The sequence below is a fragment of the Taurulus bubalis genome (assembly GCF_910589615.1).
Source record: "Taurulus bubalis genome assembly, chromosome: 20".
NCBI classification, from domain to species: Eukaryota; Metazoa; Chordata; class Actinopteri; order Perciformes; family Cottidae; genus Taurulus; species Taurulus bubalis.
In genome coordinates this window covers 13,030,834-13,036,832 of record NC_136608.1, presented here as the reverse complement: position 1 = coordinate 13,036,832, position 5,999 = coordinate 13,030,834, and positions in this window count along the sequence as shown.

The window sequence follows — 5,999 nt, the reverse complement described above, 5'->3', positions numbered from 1 at the left end:
TACTTATTTATTTCTGTATTAATTATTTAGTCAATAAGAGGTTTTCACAAATTCTCAAGTAAAAATGTTTTTTTCTTCTTATATGATATTGTCTTTATTTTTTCAATAGCATTTTTTCTGAATGCCTTAAGTGACAGGACGTCTAATGCCGTGTTCACACCGTTTACAGCTTCAGTTTACTCGCGTGAGTGAAACAAGGGTGTTCACACCAAACACGAAAGATTGCGCCGCGATGGGGGCTTGGTTTATCGCCGTCGCTTGTCTCTGTGTGAGACAAGCAACGGAGCTTTCATTTCCGCTATCGACCATGGAATAAATAACCAATAGTTCTTCTTTATACTTGCTGTGGAAGTCCCAAACATGTTGGAACATGAAACGCCCTCGTATTTGGGTTCATAACATCATCCGTAGCCGCACACAGCTCGGTGAATTTCACCGACTCCTCCAGTAACTGCGTCTCGTGTATCTCTGTAAAACGCTAACGATTATGCCCTCCACCATGGAAATAACCACCAGTTCTGCTTTATACTTTTTGGGTAAATTCCACATATGTCGGAACATCAAATTCCATGGTGTCTGGGATCATAATATTACCCGTAGTCCCACAACAGCGTCTGAATGAAGCCGCTGCCAGCGCTGGTTCAGGCAGAGCAGCAGCAGTTTCATTCAGGAACGGCAAGACGGCGGTGATGACGGGCGCAGCTTCTCAACGCTGATTGGCTGACGCAAAGTCACGCAATTTCTCCACCGAGTTGGGAAAATTCAACTCACGCGAATTCGCGCCGCGTCCTTCGCTCTGTTCGCTCCGGGTCAAACGTTCTGTTCGCGGCGCGGAAAAAAAAAAAATCGCCTTTTCGCGGTCTTCTGTTTTCCCCTTCAGAATAAAAGCCCCAGAAACATACATCAGAACATTGCTTCATAGAGAACTGTTTAAATACACCATACAATAGCTTGCCTTACATATATATATTATTATTATTATTATTTTTTTTTTTTTTTAAATATATTTTACATATTATATTAAAAAAATTGTATCAGAGAAAACTTGGCCTTCACCAAACTTTGGTAGAAGTCAGGTATAGGGAGAGAAGCTGATGCTAATTCTTCAGAGAATCATCACACTGCATTTATATGTTATAGTTGCAGACTCTCTTCCACTTCTTCTGCATCCATCAGGAAGGGAGTCGAGAACAGCTTGATTTATTTAGTTGCGTCTCAAAGAGATGGTACATTTCTGACTTCAGGGAATCAAACCGCTGTTGCACGTAGCTGCAACCTCAGAATGAGAGAGGAGGTCCCGTATTCAGTATCAACATGATCAGACAGGACAGCTTGAACTTCTCTGTTGTGGATGTGCACGAAACTCCTCAGATCCAGCAGCTCCTCCTTAATGGAAAAGTTATTGTCAACTACGCGCAAATAATGAACAGCTGAGCAGCGTCTGTCCTCTCATCACACGCGATCGGGTAAAAATAAAAAGCATGAGCTTTTAGCTGACACGTCGTCGTGTTTCTGAACTTGCTCACGTTGTTAAATTCTGGCATATTCCTGACTTTATTGAGGCTCCGTGTTATTATGTCTCGATTGAGAAGGTTTCCGTGTCACGCTGTGAGCTGAGCAACCTCGTAGCTGCTCGTGCTGCATTTTCTCGTGTTTTGTTCGGACAGCAAACATATGATTGTTGAGCTCACAGGCAAGCTGTCGTTTGCTTGACTTTATCTCCATTATATTTTGAGAATTGCTGCGGGCCAATAACAAATGGGCCGTAGTTTGATTTAAATCGTGGCCTCATTTTCAGTCGTGAAGATGGCGTCAAATAAATAGGCTCGGTAAAGGAACACAACGCTATAGAAATCACATACACGTGCGTGCTGTGGATGTGTAACCAGCAGTGTGTGAACTACAGCCGACCAATAACCAGCGCATAAAGAGACAGTTTACACCTTCCTGATTATTTTTGCACTAGAGGATGGTAGCTTTAAAATGACTTGACTAGGCTACCTACTTTACCCCTCAGATTTAAGTAATAACTCACGTTTGATAAATTAATATATTATAGTTATGCATATTATTAAAATGTTTCCATCTCTTTTCTGTTCGTAATATTAACTTTGCTGGCTAGGCTGTTAGCTTGCTAACGTAACAGAGCTTGCAGACTTTCAGTATGAGGAACACTGAAGAATATCGAGACATCGCGTATGAGTTTAGCTATCTTTATGAGGTAAAGTGTCTTTGCAAACGGTTCTTATTAATGTAAATATTCTCTTTCTTGACTTCTGCAGTACTTTAATGTTTATTTCCTCTTAATGTGTTTATTGTACACACGCAAGAGAAAGTTAAGGTGTCACCAAAATAATTACAAGTCAAAATACATGTGTCCTCGCATACTACATCTGGATTTGTTGAAGGTGTGGCGTTCTTGTAGCTGAAGACCGGCGTCTGAGTTGATGAAACCGACTTTGTGTCCACTGTCTCACATATGAAACCAGGACTTGTTGGAGATTCACCGTCCTTATTGCTAAAGACCGGCGCCTGAGTGGACCTGTCGATCTTCACGTCCGACTCTTCCACAAACGTCCATAACTGTGCCAGTGCCTTGGTGTACTTTTTTGCACGTGCCTGATTGGAAACTCCTCTGCTTGTTATTTCTTCTTTCTTTAATTTGGGCCCCATCCCATTCTTAAAGTGACAGGAGAGGTACTCCTGGACTTCCACTGGAATCGCACATCTGATGACGTTATTGCAATACTCCAGGGAAGTCGGATGTTGATCAATATATGAAATATAATCAACATCGAAGTCCTCTCCTGATGTCTTCTCATAACTCTTCTGGTCTTTAATGGAAGGCGTGTTAATCCCCTTGACCGAAACAGGTTTGCAGTGGTCCGCACAATCCTCCCCCCATCCCATGATTTCCAGCCCCTGTTTTCCAGTTTACGTGGGGGTTGTGTTGACAAAACCAAGAATTCCCCAGGACTAGACTCTGAGAGGATGATTCAAAAAAATTAGGTGATTAGTCTTGCCGCAATAAAAGCAGCTGCCCTCCTGCTGGCGTCGTAGTCACGAAGGCAGTGCTCAGGCGGCGAATAACGGGGAACCTGGAAACCTCTCCGTCGTCGACCCGCTGCTCCGCGGTTGCCGGAGCTCACGAACCCGGTTGTCTGTCTGGATGGCAAGCGAGATGAGTGAATGCAGGTCTGCAGGCAGATCCACTGGCAGCAGCAGCTCCTGGATGTGAGCCGCCAGCCCCTTCAGGAATATGTAGTACAGGGCTGTGTTGTCCCACCCACTCCCCACCGCCAGGGTGCGAAAGCGGATGGCGTAGTCGCACACCGAGTCCCTGCCCTGTGTCAGTCTGCTCAGCTCCCTGGCCTTTTCCCTGTCTGAAGACACTGGGTCAAAAGTCCGCATGAGGGCAGTTCTAAAGTCTGTGAAGTAAAAGCAAAGCGGAAAGCCATGCGCCCACTCAGCAGTGGCTGCCAGGTGGGAAATCATGAAGGCTATTTTCGACCGATCTGTGATGAAGGCATGCAGGAGCTGTTCAAAGTGTATCGAACAGTCAACAAGAAAAGCCCTGCATTGTTCTGGTTCCCCAGAGAAATGCTCCGGGGGGGGCCAACTTGATTCCCATCCCGGTCATGGGAGCGCCCTGGGTCGGAGCCACGGCAGCTGCTGGAGCCTCCGGCGCCGCGGGTGGCTGGGCTGGCTGCTGCAGGAGGTCCCCCAGCTCCCTCACCTGGGACACAAGCTGACCTAGCTGAGCCACCATCGCCGCCTAAAACTCCTCCTGACGGGAGATGCGGGCTTCCTGAGCGTGTTGCGTGGCCGCCCACTGGCCAGCCTCTGCTGAGTCCATACTGGCCAAAGTGTACTGTCAGGCCGGGATTCCAATCAGGACTCAAAAGCTGAGGTGTCAGGTCAGCGAGCAGACTTTATTAGAGAAAGCAAAAACCCTCCTAAGAGGTGGAGGCTAAAAAATTCTAAACTCACTATGACGAAGAACTGAAAATCTCTCCAAGGGATGCTGTGCAAGATTTGACTAAACTAAGTACTAAGAAACAAAAAGCTAGACTAGGAAAGTTACAACAAAAATCGCTCTTTCGAGGTAGGATAAGACTTACAAAAAGAACTCGGTAGCTATGAACAAGGCTTTGGATCTGCCTTAGGTGATCGGACATGAGACGAAACACTTTGGCACAGGACAAAGGGAAGACGCAGACTATAAGCACATGAGGGTGATGGGGAACCAATCAGGGGAGACAATCAGACCGGTGACACATGAGGTGATGACATGCAATACAAAACCTCACCGCGGTGTGACATTCTTGAGCAATACTTTATACACTGAGCACTGTTACTATATTTTGTGCCTTATTTTTTACCTAAATAAGCTTTTCATTGTACGGAGTAACTGTCTGCTATATGTGCATATGACAATAAAAATATCTTGAATCTTTCTGTATTACTGCATGATGTTTATTGAGTAAATGATTGTCACATTTAGAGTAAAATAGACCATAAAGGAGGGTATGCTTTAGGGCGGGGCTACCTTGTGATTTGTAACTCTTGCAGTCAAAGTAAAGACTCTTCCATTTACTGGTTGCAAAAAAACAAGATGGCGACAGCCAAATTGCTCAACTCGAGGCTTCAAAACGAACACAAACCAATGGGCGACGTCACGACGACTATGTCCATTTCTTGCATACAGTCTTTGTATAAAACACAATATATATAAAGAATATTAATAAATTCTAGAAAAAAATTTAAAGAATTATCCATATTTATTTGATAAGGGGACAGTGCACATTAATAAAAGCATTTCTGTAAATGCGCCAGAGTTAGCCAAGAGGATATTTTTCATCTGTAGTCCCGAGAGGCAGATGTTACAAAACAAACAGAAAAACAGAAATAAGATTAAACATGCAAAGTTATAAAATATTGACGCTTTACAATGCATGCACAAACAATGAATAGAGTACGAACATTAAAATACATAGTATCATCATTCAGGAGACTCTTAGACATTGTCAAGTATAATAGAATAATAATGTGTCGCAAACACACTATATATGTATACAATAGTCAATAATAAAGTGGGATCTTTTAAGTATGTTTAATGTAAAGACATGAATAGTATTAAGACAAATGTATGTACAGTATAAATGCAGTCTTAATGGCAGAGTAAAGTATCATTGCAGAGCTAACGGGGGTCCAGTTACCAAAGGATTCAGCTGTTCATCTTATAAATGATGATTCTCATCCTTCCCCTTGGGGATAAAACACACTATGTCTGGCTGGCATGGTTGAGGAGAAGTGTTAAACAATCAAAGTGTAATTGGAGACTTGCTGTGTTATCTGTAATTTGTTGGTGTTGCAATAAAGAATAAGTGATAAAAAAAAGAATGAATCAAAGCTTGGGATACAAAGTGGTTTTAAACTGTCGCAACAAGGTGCAACACCAGAGATAGTTGTTGTTGTTTCATTGCATTTTCCTCCAGAGAGAAGAGACAGCAGTGGATATAATATGTAAGGCATCACATAAAAGGATAGCGAGAGCTGCAGCCGTAGCCAACAACAAAGAGGACTAAGAGGCAATTACTGTGTAAAAAGGGTAGAATCTGGATTTACAGTTTGTGTCCTCATGCAGCATGTTCAGGCTTTTGTTGTTATTAGACTTCCTACTCCTGCTGACAATAACCGCACAGTGAAGGATTAAACACCGACTGTCTGTCTGCAGCTGTCCTCCACAATTCTCATGATGGCGCGCTCTGAATATTGTGCTGTGGACTTGACATTTATTCCAAAAGTATATGTCTGTGGGAAAAATGGCCCGAGTAAATATTGATTATTACAATCAATACTAATTACACAACTCGCCATGTGGAGGTTTCGATGCAGCGTTCAGGACAGGCAGATGACTCGGATATGAATTAGGATTTGCCCCCGTGGATATTTCAGTAACCTGAGTGCTTCCACATCCATTAACCTGCACCAACAAG